The sequence below is a fragment of the Homalodisca vitripennis genome, chromosome X, assembly GCF_021130785.1.
Source record: "Homalodisca vitripennis isolate AUS2020 chromosome X, UT_GWSS_2.1, whole genome shotgun sequence".
Classification (NCBI taxonomy): domain Eukaryota; kingdom Metazoa; phylum Arthropoda; class Insecta; order Hemiptera; family Cicadellidae; genus Homalodisca; species Homalodisca vitripennis.
Genome location: NC_060215.1, coordinates 13818971 through 13834980, shown reverse-complemented (window position 1 = coordinate 13834980; position 16010 = coordinate 13818971).

Below are 16010 nucleotides of genomic sequence, written 5' to 3'. Positions count from 1 at the left end.
TACCAAGGTCCGAGAGGAGCACTTTAGCCCTTACTCCAAAGGGAGCTGAGATGTTAAGGCGATTGGCATAGACTTCGAGCAAGTCACTTTCAAATACGTGTTCATATGCCGGATTTTCGGGCTTGGCTTTAAGGGAGTGAAAATACTTTATGGCAAGTTGCTTGCGTCTCATATCCAGCATTGGTTCACTAGCCTCCGCTAATAAACTAGGTGTAGGGCTTGAACGAAAAGCTCCAGTAGCCAACCTAATCGCGGAGTGGTGAATCGAGTCAAGCATTCCTAACGCGCTTGGCCGGGCAGAAGAATAAACCTGAGAACCATAGTCAAGGCACGAACGGACAAAAGCTTTGTAGAAACGCAGCATACATGTCCTGTCCGCGCCCTACTTGGTCCAAGTAAGAACTCGAAGCATATTTAGCCTTTGTAAACTATGGCCTTGAGGGATTTTAAGTGAGGGATCCATGTAAGTCAGGAATCAAATGTAAGACCCAAGAATCTCACATTCCGACTTGATGTTATTCGGGATCTGTTCAAGGTAAGTGACGGTTCTAAATATTTCCTTAGTCTGGAGAATGTTATACATTGGGTTTTGGAAGTAGAGAACGAAAAATTCCGTCCGCCTACTCCATTCCTCCAGTCGCCTTATGGTTAGCTGCAGGGAACGCTCCGCCGTAGCAAGTCTTCTTGCAGAGACGTAAACGGCGAAGTCGTCCACAAACAAAGAAACAGCGCACAGGACGGCGAACACAAGCCGTTATGCCGTTTATGGCGACGGCGAATAACGTGCAGCTCAAAACGCTTCCCTGTGGTACCCCGTTCTCCAGATTGGTTGTGTTTGATAAGTTTGTCCCTAGTCTAACCTGAAATGTACGGTCAGACAAGAGCCCCTGAATGAAAGCCAGCATATTACCACTCACTCCCCATGCCTAGAAAGTGTTAATGATGCTCTCTCCGCCACGCTGTGTCATATGCCTTTTCCAGGTCAAAAAAGACAGAGACTACTTGCTTTTCGCTCAAGGAATGCGTCACGTATGGTTGTCTCAAGGGAAACACCATGAGGTCCAACGTCGATCGTCCTTGGCGAAAGCCGCATTGCTCTCTCGAAAGGAGATTGTTCTTTTCGAGGAACCAGATTAACCTACGGTTTACCATTCGCTCCAACACCTTAGAAAGGCAGCTGGTAAGCGAGATGGGCCGGTAGCTAGACGGAGATAGTTTGTCCTGTCCCGGTTTGTATAAGGAGATGACGTGGGATTTACGCCATGCTAGCGGGAAAGTTTGTTCCTCAAACACTCTGTTGTAGAGCGCTAAGAGGGCCCCCTTACCCTCTGAGGGTAAATGTCTAAGCATGGCATAGTGCACGTCATCCGGACCAGGAGCAGAGTTGGAAGTACATGACAGTGCGGAGTCCAACTCCTGCATCGAAAAACTTATATTTAAGGGACATGGATTTGGATTGTTGAGTAGTATGTCTGTTTGTTCAGGAATATTGCTTATATCTCAAAAACTCAGGACAGTAAGACGAAACTTTTTGAAACCTCCGATATGGAGGAGGCCAACAGGTCGGCAACATCCCGGGGATCAGTCACAACGTCTCCGCCCGACTTGAGTCCCAAAATTGGCAAAGGTTGGGGTTTGCCGCATACCGACCTTAACCTTCTCCATTACTTCGGCCTTAGGAGTTGTTCGAGATATTGTGGTCACGAAATTTTGCCATGAGGTTCGGGAATTTCTGAAGACTCGTCGCGTTTTTGCCCTATAGAACCCGTAGCTTTCAAGATTTTCTTGGGTTGGGCGTTTGTTGAATCTTCGCAGGGGCGCGTCTTCGCTCTCGCAATGCTCTCAAAACACTCCTCTGTCCACCAAGGAACATTTTTTCGTCTTGGTTCGGGTGATGTCTTTGGAATGCTATCCTGAGCTGCAGTTATTATATAGTTTTGTAAAAAAGTTCTACTACAGTATTTATGTCCAATGGGTTATTTATATCTAGTAATGTAAATTGTTTTTGGAATTTATCCCAGTCACCTTTGTCGAGGATCCATTTTGGTCTTCTAGTAATATTCAACGAAGAATCAGGTATTTTGATCTGAATTGGGAAGTGATCACTCCCGAATGTATCGGAGAGGACCTCCCAATCGAATCTATGAGCAAGTTCTGGACTGCATATAGATAAATCTATAGCAGACCGACCTCCCGTCCTAGGTCACAGGTAAGTTGGGGATCCGTCATTAAGGACAAAGATATTGTGATCTCCGAGGACTCTTGCGACCAAGTTTCCCCTTGGTGTGGAATGGTCTGACCCCCAACTGGAATGGTGGGCATTGAAGTCGCCTAGGAGAAGAAAAGGCTTTGGTAACTGGCCGATCAGTGCCTCGAGATCACCTTGACAGAGGGTGACTGGGATTGGTGGAAAGTAGACGGTACATATATACAGTTTAATCGGGACTTGGATTTGACACACAAAACACATTGGAGATTGGAGTGGATGGGCACCTCAGAGGCACCTAGGGATTCATCCACGAATAGAGCAAACGCCACCACAGGCATGCCCGTCGTGAGGGAAATCTTCCCGAAAAGATGTCAAATCCCCTCAAGGGGGTTTGGCATCCTGGGTGGAGTTTAGTCTCTTGGATGCTAATTACATGAGGTTTTTTGTTTTGTAAAAGATGTTTTTACATCTTCCAAATGTCCGCGATAACCATTAATATTCCACTGGATAATTTTGAATTCGTTCATGTTTTATTTAACTGTATGTAATTTCTGTCTGTTTTTATTTTTATTAAGTTTAAATGTACCTTGGGTTGTTTCAAATTCCGATCGAAGCAGAAGGTCATCCTCCACTTCATTCTCATCAACTATGGAAAGTTGAGAGGAGCAGGGAGTTGGGGGTGAACCAGTGCTTCCCTTTGATCTCGCCTGAGCTTTCGTTCGGATTTGGGTCTTAAGTCTCTCTTGGAGAGACTTCCTTTCCTCCACCGTTTTGGAATGGATATAGGTATGGTCGTTCTTTTCCTTTAGCGGGTGCCACAGACACAGAAACTGGCCTGGGAATGGCTCCTGTTTGTTTAGGGGGTCCCTTTGCTACGGGGGCAGAAGTCGTATGACTACTCGCTTGTGTTTGCGGCAAGGCCTTGGCACTCAACTGCTGCACCAAGGCAGCGACCTGTTGAGTGAGTTCTCGCACCATGCCCTCTAGAGCGGAGCAGGATGAGCACTGTGGCGGGCTGGGCTGGAGGAGCAGAAGCAGCCTGAGAGTAGGAGATGTCTTTTCTTGGAGTTTGTCCAACTCGTCTCCTATACTCCCTACGGGCGTCGCCAAAAAGACAGTTTTTCTAGTGTTACTAACTTCAATATCTCTTTCTCCTCCAAATAAATCTTGCAACTGCGAGAGCTTGAAGAGTGCTTGCCCTTACAGTTCACACAGTGCTCTTCTCCGCTTGTACAATCTTTGTCATTGTGGCCACTTTGACCACATCGGCTACATCTCTAAGCCGGTGCATATTTTGCTCGAATGTCCGAAACGCTGGCATCTGAAACATCTTTGGGGGATTTCTGAAGTAAGGTTTAACTTGAAGAGAAAGGTATCCTGCTCTAATTCGTGGCTGGTGGGTGAGGGAGGGCGAAGGTCAAAAATGTGACCTGGTTGTGGGTGTTGGTACACCATTCTCGACCCTCGTTATTCTCACCACATCAGTGACGAGAGAATCCTTTAACTCTTCATTCAGTTCCGCTTCTGAGTAACACAGCATCTCGCGACTGAAAACTATTCCTTTACTGGAATTTTAGGGATTCATGAGGCTGTACAGTAATTTCTACCTGATCATAAAAAGTTTTCATGGAGAGGAACTTCTGAGCTTGTAGAGCGTTCACCGCCTCAACCAGGATAGTTCCGTTTACGAAGTTTCCTGACCGATGACGGCGAACCGCCTGCTCCGACTAATGCCTTGTTGATCACAAAAGGACTTACTTTGGACAGATTGTCGCTCTCGTTTTTGTGTTTAAACACAAGGAATAGTGGCGTCGTGAGTAAAGGTGCAGGCCGAGACACCGGGAACGGGTTTATACCCTAGGGTACCTGTCAGCCGTAGCTTGACAGGCAGCCCTAACCCAGTTCCCCGGGGCCCGGTGTTATCTCGTTTAACCGAGCCGGGAATTCACGCATCGGCTCGGGCTCGCACGTGGCAACAGAAAAATCTCCGACATATCTGTCCATTACTCACTTCCTGACCAGGGGACCGAAGTGGCTGGCACCAGGATTCATGTATATTGTTTATGCCTCGGCAGGAGCTAGCTCACATCAGCCTTCTGCTACCACACAGCCCCGAACACGGGCATGCTCGAGGATCTGTGTAGCAGTTCCGGCACTCCCAGCAAACAACAACACGACCCAGTCGGGGCAGGATTAGGAATTTTCGGTTATATAGGGTGAGGTGCCAGGTTCGAACAATAGTCTGGCACCAGCTCAGGGGTACGAAAGGTCGCCCAACCTTAAAGCGTCCGGGGCAGGGCCGCTCCCCTACGGAGAAAAATGGAAAAAGAAAATAGAACGTGGATAGAAAAGAAGTAAGAAAAAACGAGGGCTGCACAAAGAAAAGAAGAAATGCAGACCATAGAGTAGACCCTGGTACGAAGAGAAGGGACATAGGGTTAGGCAGTTTAAGGGATTGGGTAGGAATTAGGGAAATGATTTCGCGGGGGGGGGGGCAGGCAGTTTAACGTCATACCCAGGACGGTTTTTTTGAACCCATCTTAAACACTGGACACACTCTTGAAATTTTAAGTTCTTCAGGAAAATAGCTCTCATTTAAACAGAGATTAAAACATATTGTAAGAGGGACAACAATACCTGGAATAAGACATTATTGGACATGTTGTATATGTCAATACTGTCAGAGTTGTTTAGGTTTTTAACAGATTCGATTATATCCTCGGGTCTGATATCTGTCCATTCAAAGGTTTCTGGTGGTAGTTTAATGTTACATTTTTGTAAGCATTCTTTTGCAGCACAAGAGGAATTTCCCAAAGCGTCATTAATTTCAGAGACAGAGTTAATGAAAAAATTATTAAAAGTATCAGGGGTAATGTTGATACTATTGCAATTAGTGCTTGAAAGACGAGTGTTGCTGTTGATAATTTTCGACGCAGCTTTTTCACTTATTATTGCTTAGATTTATATAATTTTCATTATGTTCATACTTAGCTGAAGCAATAGCTTCTCTGTACTTGTTTTTCAGTGCTAAAAAGTGCTGCCTTAACTTAACATCAATTTTTTATATAATGTGGTAATACAAAAGATTTGACTTCATTTTAGCCAGATCGTGGTTATACCATTCATTTTTAATATTTTTTGATTTGTTTGAATCAGATTTTGTCAGTCTTTTAAAATATAATATAGTATTGTTAAGCACAGTCCAAATTTTGTTGAAAAGTAGGTGTGAACTATGGTTGTTTTGATAAATTACTTTGTCCCAGTCATAAGAGGCCAATTTTGTGCTAAGGTCATTCAGTGAGCATTTAGGAAGCACAGTTTTCAGGCTAATAGTCATATCTAACTGACTTTCATGGTTTTTGAAATTTGTGATATTTCCCAGATTCACAAGAATACCATTGTGATCTGAGAAGGGAAAATCTATAATTTGGCAGGTAGGATAACCTAAACAAATTCTGTTATTTGTAAAGACATTGTCCAGGCAATTAGAACGTCTTGTAGGACTGTGATTCAGGTAGTAATAATTGTATTGTCTTAACAGATTTTGGAGAGCAAGAGCAGTTTCACTATTCGTTGTTAGATCAAATTTGTAGTTTAGATCACCTCCCATCACTATAGTGTAGTTGTTCCAATTTGTAAAGTAGTTCAATAAATCTTCTAAAGATTTAAGAAAGATTTTGGGATCGCCCGATGTTGAGTGATATATAGACACCACGATGATGCTTAATTCATCTATGAAGTTAGCGGACACTTCAAAATGGAATTCAGCGCAGAAACGAATGATATCACAGGCTCTGGCCTCTAATGAGTTGTGAACAAACACGAGTGAGCCCCCCCTAATATGATTATTTCTACTGTATGCACTGGCACAATGATATCCAGATGGAAAGGCAAACAATGCTTCCTCACCCCTAAGCCAATGCTCCGTGATGCAAACCAATTTAGGGTAATTTAAATCATGTAAAAAACTTTCCAAAATTGTTATTTTATTATTTTTTATATTAATAAGGTCTTGAATATTAAGAAAGAATACGTTTAAATTATTCTCATGCTGTAATGTATAATTTGGACTGTGAGATTCTATGTAATTTTTGTTGTGTTTCCCATTAGTTCTAAAAAAATTGATTCCCCAATGCTGTTATAAAGAAACTCTTGGCTGTCAATTGTGTTATCTATGTTAGCGACACTTGTGTCAGTACAATGATTTAAATCTAACTCCTTGTTGATCAAATAATAACTGTTCATGGATCCATTTTCTATTGAGGAGGAGTCTACTTTAGCACTATTTACTTTATTGGAACATGAAAGAGCACTTAGATCACTGGCACAGTTACTCTGCTTTAGCGCCTCACTGAACGTGAGGACGCCCGGCACAACTTTAATCCCATCACACACGCTTGATGACTCAGAGCCCGTCGGCAGTTGGTCAGCGACTGGTAGCATCTCAGTTGTAGATGGAATGGCCTCTGCTTCCTCCATGACCGCCTGCGCTGCCATCAGGTTGCTGATGACCAAAGGAACACCACCATCACAATAGGGTGAAGAACTTGTCCCAGATCTTGTGCAGATTAGGTGCTTTAACCGTGCAACGAGATCTTCATGAGTAATTCCATTTTTAAGCTTTTGATTAGGTCTTCGGGTATATGTTACAATAGTTATTCTAGCATTAGTACTGTGCTGAAATTCAGTGATATTGTTAATAAAATGGCCCAATTTGACCCTGTCGCACACAGCCAATTGGAGAACAAATAAGGTGCTGTAGTTTTCTTTTTTTGAAGATCTCGGTCAAGTGCTTGAAAGCAGTGTCATAATTACTTTTGGTTGGTTTACCAAAATAGCTGTCTTTGGTAATTAAACTAAAACAGATGCACCGTTTATATTCTCTTGTAAAGCTAAGTGGTTGGTGAGGCACTGTGAGATGTTGGGCCTCCCAAAATGATTTCTAAACACGATTGCTACACCAGCAGTCATTTGATGAGGACTATTGAAATCACCCGAGATGCTGTGAACAAAACCTATTCTTGTCATGTTTGTGTAGTTTGATCACATCTGCCATGTGTGCCTCAATTATGTTGATAGGGCGATCAGCTACATATGACATATCTGTTTTTGAAGTCATATCACTGCTCCCTTGTTGTAATGGTCCAAATGTCTTCTTCACAAAGTCTACAATCATATGTGCCATTCTCTTTTTTCCTCTGTAGTTTAAATGCATCCCATGGTTTGTAAAAATGGTTTTCTTTCAAATAATTCTAAGTCAATGATGTCAACGTTGTTTATTCTAGAGGAAATTTCTCTAATATAATTGTTAACTAGAGCAATGTCATAATGTACTGCATCGTCAGGACTAATGTCATAGCGGGGCGGAATCGTTGTGATACAGACTGGCCTTGAACAACTTAGAACTTTCAACTCACCTTCCATTTTTTGGTAAATGAATTGAGGAGTTTTCTTTACACAGTCATTAGTTCCAGCAAGCAGAATGAGAGGCCTGTTATGTGATTTTGTTGCTTGACTATAAACATATTTAGTATCAGCACCAGCTCTGACTAATCCATCGACAGACACACTTCTGTTACTACATGAGCCCACAAGTTCTGGGAGCCCCCTCCCTTGGCTATCAGCAATAAATTCAATCTTAACTTGTTCACACCAATGAGGTTTGAGAGAAGCCCTGTTTGTCCCTCTTGTAATCCTAGCTTTTGATTGATTTGTTTTAGGTTTTTTCTAAATTATCTTTATATTTGTTTCCATTTTTGTTTTGTTGAAGGGCATTAAATCTAGTAGACACAGATATGCCAGATTTGTTTCCACTTTCATATTTTATTAGATTAGAATATTTAGAATTGTTTACCTCTTGCCATTCTTCTCTAGGTGTGTTTTTATTAATGTCTTGATAAGATGAAGACTTATTATTGGTATTCAACATCTATAGGCTGAAGTTGGACGGGTGTGGGTACAGAGGGTTTAAACATCATATCACAGATTACCTGTGATGTTAACAGTAGATGTTGATGGTTGTGCCACATATATGCTAGCTGGGCTCGCTTAGTCAAGATGTCTGCTTGTTTAATCATGCATGGTAGTCTACTTCCGGGCTCACCTAAGGTATTAAGGGAGCCAAGGATTAATAGTTGTAGCACGATGTCCGTAAACAGCGTTAGATAAATGCCACAGTCAAAGGTGTTTGTCTGTTGTGGCACTCCCACAATTTGTATGGAAGTTTCATTTTCGGCCCCGAGACATTTATTAACTTTCTTGGATATCTGATTGGCATGAGGCAAATTATATGTTTGGCTTGAATCAAAATACAAAAATTTATTTACACTTCTAACAAACACCATTAAGCTCCAGTGGGAACCCTCGGTTTTGTAGAGTTTTTGTTTGTCTTCAGGGTCGTTTGTGTTTACCTCATGGTGTAAGTCGTGAATAGGGAAAAAAATATGTGATTTTTCATTTAGTTTCAGGGGCTCAAGGAGGTGGTCATAATCTTGAAGGCATTTTATTGCATGCGTTACAACAGCATTCATAAGTAAAACCTTACTGTCAGATTGTAGAAAAGAGAGAGTAAGAGTGTTATAGTACAATAATATTGTGTCATCTGTCACCCATTTGTTTTCCAGAACTGAAAGGCTAATACACTGTTTTTCGTCAGTGCTGGTTTCCTTATGTATTTTAGGTGCCACATCAGGTGATGTTGATGAGAAATCAGTCTGTGATGATTTTGTGTTGGTGTAGCTTGAGGTTTTTTTTTTTTTGAAGGTACGCTCAAGGATAGACTTCTTTTATTAAGCACTAGTTGTTTATTTGATGGAGTTTTCTGGTCCTGTGTTAGGGATGAATGGTTTAACTTACTTGCTATTACCACTGATTTTTTCTATCTCTGTAACAGCTGCTTTATAACTTTCTTTGTAACGTTTTGCAATAGAATCCAGTGTGTATTTCTGCTTATTAAGTTCATTATAATAGCATATGTCTGTTTTGTTTACAAAAGCTGATTCACTGGTTGAGCAGAAAATAACTTCAAATTTAGTGAGATTCTTGTATTTTTCTTTATCAACACCAACTATTTTAGCAGGCCAGGCAGGAAATCCTTTCACTTTAGCAAAAACTAAGTCGTTAACTTTAAATTCATTTGCAATTTTAACCATTTTTGTTTATGGATGTATATAAAATATTTTTTTTTATACCATAAATAAAAAAAGTATTTATTTTATTAACATTTATTCTTGAAAATTAAATAATTATTTTTAAATTGATGTCACAATCCAAGTATTTATGCAATAATTAATTTATGTATACCAGCATAAATTTTATTTATTCAAAGTAAGAAAATGACTTTTCTATTCATATATGCCAATTAATTGAAATCAGATGAAAGTTCAGTAGAATCAACCAACAACAGCAAGAATGCAGATAAACAAAAGTGCAGAACACTACAGACAGCCTTCCAAGCAGAGGACAGCAAATCAGCTGATTTTGACCTAGACAGTCATTATACAACCAATGGCAAGAGAAATTAGTCGTCAATAGTGATAAAATCAAAGTTAATCAGTTAAGTCCAACAGTTGTCAATCCGGTTAAAACTGGGGGGGGGGGTGGGGGGGGGGGGGGGTGGGGGGGGGGGGGGGTGGGGGGGGGGGGGGGTGGGGGGGGGGGGGGGTGGGGGGGGGGGGGGGTGGGGGGGACCAAAAAATTAAAAAACTTACTTTACTGTAAAATAAGAGCCACAATACAGTTTAACATTACTATTTTACAATCAAAAAGTATAATCTCTATTTATATAAAGTAATAAAATGAAATAAAGATTCTCTATGAAACTAAAAATAAATAAATAGAATAAAACTTACAAGGAAATTAAACAGACATTCACCCATCACCATTCATACAAAGCCATCGTCCCATACCCTATGCCACGATATCCATCAACCCGACGAGGCCCAAATACAAATGGTCCCCTAACCACACCCCCTCCCCCCCGAAAACCGTTCCGGACTACGAATACCTCCTGATATGATCCGGGAGATTATTCCAGAGTCGGACAAGCAGGAGACTGTGTATAATTTACTGTAAATAGAGGATCTATGGACAGGAATAGATAACAGAGAGGCTCCCACGTCGAGTATTCCAATTGTTTGTTTCAGAAATTGAAAGAAAAGCGTTCAAACAGATAGGAAGGGGAATAATCATTATACAAAATAGAATATAACATGCTAAGAATGTAGAACTGACGGAGTAGATTCAACTTTAACAGATGTAACTGATTGATGAAGGGTGTTATATGGTCATATCGTCTAAGGTTGAAGATAAAGCGAACACAAATAATTTTGAGCACGTTGTAATCTGTCTGAAAGCTCAACCGTCATGTCATTTATAACTTCGCTACAGTAATTGAAATGGCAGAAAAATCAGGGTCTTCACTAGCATTACTTTCAAAATCAAGGGTAAAATAAATAGCAAATTGCTTAAGACTATGAATACCAAAAATACCCTTTATAATACTTTTTTTAGTATTATTTAGTTCTTTTGAAAAAAGGGACACAATGTTTTAATACACATTTATATTTTTTCACAAATTACAAGAAAAATTTCTTAAGAAAAACCCTATAGAAGCATTGTAGCGTTTTAGGAACAATTACCAGCAGTTGGAGAGCTAAGTATTTTTTCCTCAGGTTTACATTCTTGAGTGCAATAGGTGATTATTTGGTGATTTTTATTTTCAGTGACTATTTTACTCTCAGTTTTTATCAAAAAGTTGATCAAAGTTAAAAATGTTGCTTCCTGTCAATTATTAGCTACTTAAACGAAACATAAACATGTATTATTAGATGTCAATCGTATGTGATTCTCTGATTTTCCATTTGCATTTGTCTGTTCATAAGGCATATAAACATGAAATGAAATTTAAGTTAAAGATAAATCAAAGAGTAAAATTGTACAAATGAATTTTTATATGTGAGTAGCCTTCACAGAAAATTCACCATAGGTCAGTTTTGTTTTTTAGCACATGGGATCTTGGTTATGGGCCTGAACTTAAGTGAATTTCTTTTTAAAGAAAAATATCATTATCCTAAATTTTGCTCAAATATTGTTGGCATGCTAAACTCCAACTCCAACCTGCCAACAACTCTTCATATAAGTGATCGTCATTAGTATGTCACAATAAGCAGAATAAAGTTAAAAATATGTTTTTGTTTATGGCCGGGATATAAACAAGCGTAAAAATAAACAAGGTAGGAGTATGTCACACCATGTGTCCGCGTAACTGACCACTGCGGTTGCATGCAACATTTCTAGTCTGTAACTTGTTTAACCTTTCTAGATGTTCTGTGGACAGACAATCTACAAAAAAGAAATTGTCATAAAAATTACGTTCAGCCATTCACCATTGTAGAAACAATCTCGTCTATGTACAAATAAAGTTTCATGCAAAATGTAAAGTATACAGGTGAAATCGTAATCGAGATATATCGACGAGAACAAAACACTTTAACCTAAACAAAATTTCTGTTCGTTAAGTTAAATGGTCATAGCAATGTTCAAATAATAAAAAATACCAGTGAACTAGAAAGGGTGCTACAACACAAGAGTGCACTGAAATAAAATCTTGTCACCAACTTTTAACATTGATTTTTCACTCTATTATTTTTTCATTTTACTTTATGAATGAAACTGTTACATGCTTTAATCATATATTTGAGGGTCATTTGAATAACTCATTAAATTGTAAACAGTTTTGGGTTAGTAAAGTTAAAATCAAAAAGCTCATCAGTGTATTTTGTTACATTAACCTAAGTTGCAAACTCTTAGCCATCTTTGAACAGCTGTCATTTTTGACTCGGTTGTCCGTTTGAGGTCGGGTTTGCGGCTCTGTACTCTACTAATATAGACCTTTAATTTGATATGCATATCAACCTATGCTTACATTTAAGATTTTCTTCTGACTCCTAGCGGGCCGCCCCCCTGAGGAAGTAGCGAATGACTGAATATGTGATAAAATAGATTTTGATGTCCAGTAACTTTGTGTAAGGTTTTGTAGCTCTATTTTAAATATTTTGAAAAATATTTAACCGACCCGGGACTTTTTGGACACCCTGTAAATTGTGAACAGTTTCTTTACAAATTTATTTATTCTGCTATTTTCTTGTTACCACCATGATTACCCATAGGCCCATTGTAAAAATATTTGCTAGCGCTCAGTCAAATCCCATGTAGTGACATGCACCATCATCGAAATCAGTGTTGTTTATATAGAAATGGAAATTCATGCAAAATTTTAAATCTGTATGTTATTTCTTTTTTAAGATATCGTGTGGACAGAGAAATAGGCTGAAATTACATTTTTCAGCCTCTTAATTGGTAGGCTTCGCTAAAACTCAGCCATTGAGGCTGGACAACGTCATTTTTGTAAATCTATATCAAATTCGAATATACAAAACTAAACTTAATTTACTAAAGTGTTCTTTTACCACAATAGTAATTGTCTTAGTGTCAGCTTTGCTAATTTTTGAACTTTTTTAATATAGACAATTTGTTAAGAAATCAATTAGGCCTATATAAACTTTTGTCTTTTTTTCCTTAGCTCAACTTTCTGGTCAACTGGGTAATCTTCAGGTATTGTACTATTTTTAAGGTGTGTAATGAAAAACAAAAGGAATCCTAATACATTTATTGACAAATTATATAAACATGTAGAATATATTATACTTTAAGAAGAAAAAATCATTACTGCTTAGGGGCATTAAAACAATAACTAGAGTAAAAAAATCATAGATTTAAAGAACAGAAACTCTATTAAGAATTAAAAAACATAGAAATTAGTTAATATTTATTTTATTTCAAAAACACCCTAACTTTGTTTGTTGTCCTTTTTAATAAAAGAAGCACATTTTCCTTGTACCTGGAGGGAATTGGCCTGTCTTTTTGCAAGTGCCAGCAACATCTTCTCTTCTTAGGCGAATCTCTAGGATTGATGTTAGTCAACAAAGATCTGAGTTGAAGTTACACTCAATGTCCTTTCAAATGTCCCCTTTTATTTGTATTTGTAGTTTGCAATGTAAATTTGTTGCTAGTTAAAGCTTGCCACAACCAACAAAGAGTACTGTATAACCATTAGCCACAACCTGTGTCCCTAACCACTTTCATATGATGCACACATTTATACAAAAAGTTATTTCTGGCTTCATAGCATCACCAATATTTTTATAGAAAGATGCATACTTGAAGCAAAGAGTACACTTAAGTTCCGTTTCATAGCAATGTTCAAATAATAAAATTCCGGTGAGTCAATCTTTTGAGGCTATAACACAGGCGTAACTTCATTTTGAAAACCAAACATGTTTGATTCAAGACAAGACGTCATACTGTTGGACGTAGATTTGTGTTGCTAATGCAGGATGAAATTTTCGTTTGTTTTAACTTCCAGTCCCCGCCACTTTGAGCTGGTGGTTTTGTTTCAATTTTGGCCCAAATCACGGTAACAAGCGCCGTTGAGTCTGTCGTTCCAAAATTATAAATAGGCACTGAAAAACTAAGCGATGACACTTCGACCTTGACTGGGACATAACAATAGACAGCTAGACAAAGGGGTAGGTTTCAAGCGCACTTCTACCCACTGTGACAACAAAAATACCCTGCTTGTTCATACTCCAGAGCGTCTGCAGAAGAGTGAAACAAACATGAGATGTTAACTCCAGCTGGAATATTTTCCTTGGCAGATTAGATGTTGCTTTCCGTTTTGAATATTTCAACCTGAATATTCAATGTGCAATAAAACAATTTATTAACCGCAATTTCAACTGCAGTTCTAGTAAATTGTCTTTTATGAATTACTTGTATTTAAAATCCAGTACTTTTCTGCCAATGGCGCAGTGTAGCGGGTACAACGGTTACCGCAAGATAACCGAATCAAGCAACGTCGAGCGTGGCTGCTGCTTGGATGGGTGACCGTTGAGCGACTCTGTCCTTGCAAGCAGCCCGCCTGCCCGGCCGTTGGTGGTGGTTCGGAAATCACCTTTAAGCCGTTGGTCCTCAGGTTAAAGGTGGATTTACACATAGCCTGCCATCTCCCTGCCGTGCCGTTTTAGTTGAAATAGTTTTTTTGGATTTGCCATTTAGTTTACATGAGACGGCAGATTTACGATTTACACATAGCCTGCCATGCCCCTGCGCGCCTCTTCCGTTTTCATTCGATCGCTCGCGAGGGCGATCCGCGGCAGGTGACCGGTTGGCGGCAGTGGCACGACAGGGGCAGGGAGCGTGTTACAAAAATGATCTGTTGGGCGCCCAGCCGTCGCTTACCGGTTATTTTGTCACCCGACAGGGTGTTTTATATATAATGTAAAAAGTATTAGTATATATTATTATTATATTAATGATAAAGAACTTACAGTTACCTAAGGGTCAAGGCAAGTCTTTCTTCGTTAGAAATAAACTTCCTCCATTTAATGTTTTTCTTCGACCTGGGAAGTAGGTCGAGCAAATATTTGAACTTTTGAAATCCCATCCGAAAGTATCTCATAAAATAAAGCGGGTCATCCTTCAACCTTCGAAAAGAGTGTGGAACTCTCCCTCCTCGTCTCGCGCCCGAAATACTTTGTGTACCCAATACGTCTTTTTCGTTTAATTTTACTTTTTCGTTAACGTAACGCGACATAAGGAACTGTTTGCGATCACAACGTCCACCTCGTACGTGTCCAATTAAACAACTGAATCCTTCAGAGCCTCGGCACGTAAAGTGTGGCACGGCAGCGATCGGTCACCGGTTGTCAAAATCGCACGGCAGAGACATGGTACGGTCACGGCAGGAGCACGGCGGGCTATGTGTAAACCCACCTTAAGTGTTAGAGAGGAATTCTTAGCCCTAACTTTGCCTGGTAAAATGAGACATCTTTACTTTACTTTTCTGTTGTTTATCTGTGCATACTATTTTTAAACTGTTCTGGCTATTTGTATGGTTCATATCATTTCATTTCAAGAAAGAATGACGACTAAAAATAGTGAATACAAATGTTAACTATATCTGGGCTGCCCGAAGCGAACAGCGTGTCCGTCCAACGTTTCTGTGACATTCTCGATATGAAACAACCAAAATGATCGACTGATAGCAAATCTACATGGTGGCAGGCGCGGCCTCCAGGGGGGGGGGCCACGGGGCTTTTGCCCCCCCCCCCCGAGAATCAGGCTCGGATGGCAAAAATTAGGCATTTTACGCGAGGACTTAGGACCTAGAACAGAGAGCGCCAAAGCGCGTGGCGGTCGGGCGGTCGCGCGGTGTGCGGCCAGCGCGGCGCGCGCGCTTGGGGGCTAGCTGGCTTGGCTTGACACGAGACACCTCTCTGTTGGTGCCGCGGCCGTCGCGTCGCGCCCGCCTCCAAGAAGACGCCGGTTTTGTCTTCGCGCCGTGAGAATAATGTTGAGCACTTCAAAGGCATCTGGAAGAAAATCGAAGACATGACCAAAATTCTTGATGTCGTCATTCGAATTCCAAGAAGATGTATCCGTCAAGGATTCCGAGATAACTATTCAACGGACTCACCGCAAGAGTACTTCCGTCTAGCCGTCTTCAATCCTCTCCTTGACTTCATTGTGATGGACCTTAAAGACCGATTTCCACCCGAAGTAATACAAGTATTCAATTTACCTTGGCTTTTACCAGAGAATATGCTAAGTTCTGCGGCTGACTTGGACCTAAAACAAAAAGCCACACAGTTTGTAGACTCATTTTTTTCATTGTTGCCTTGCAGTAGTCCTGAAATGGCAAAACTTGCAGCTCAGCGCCGAATTGGAATTATGGTACAGT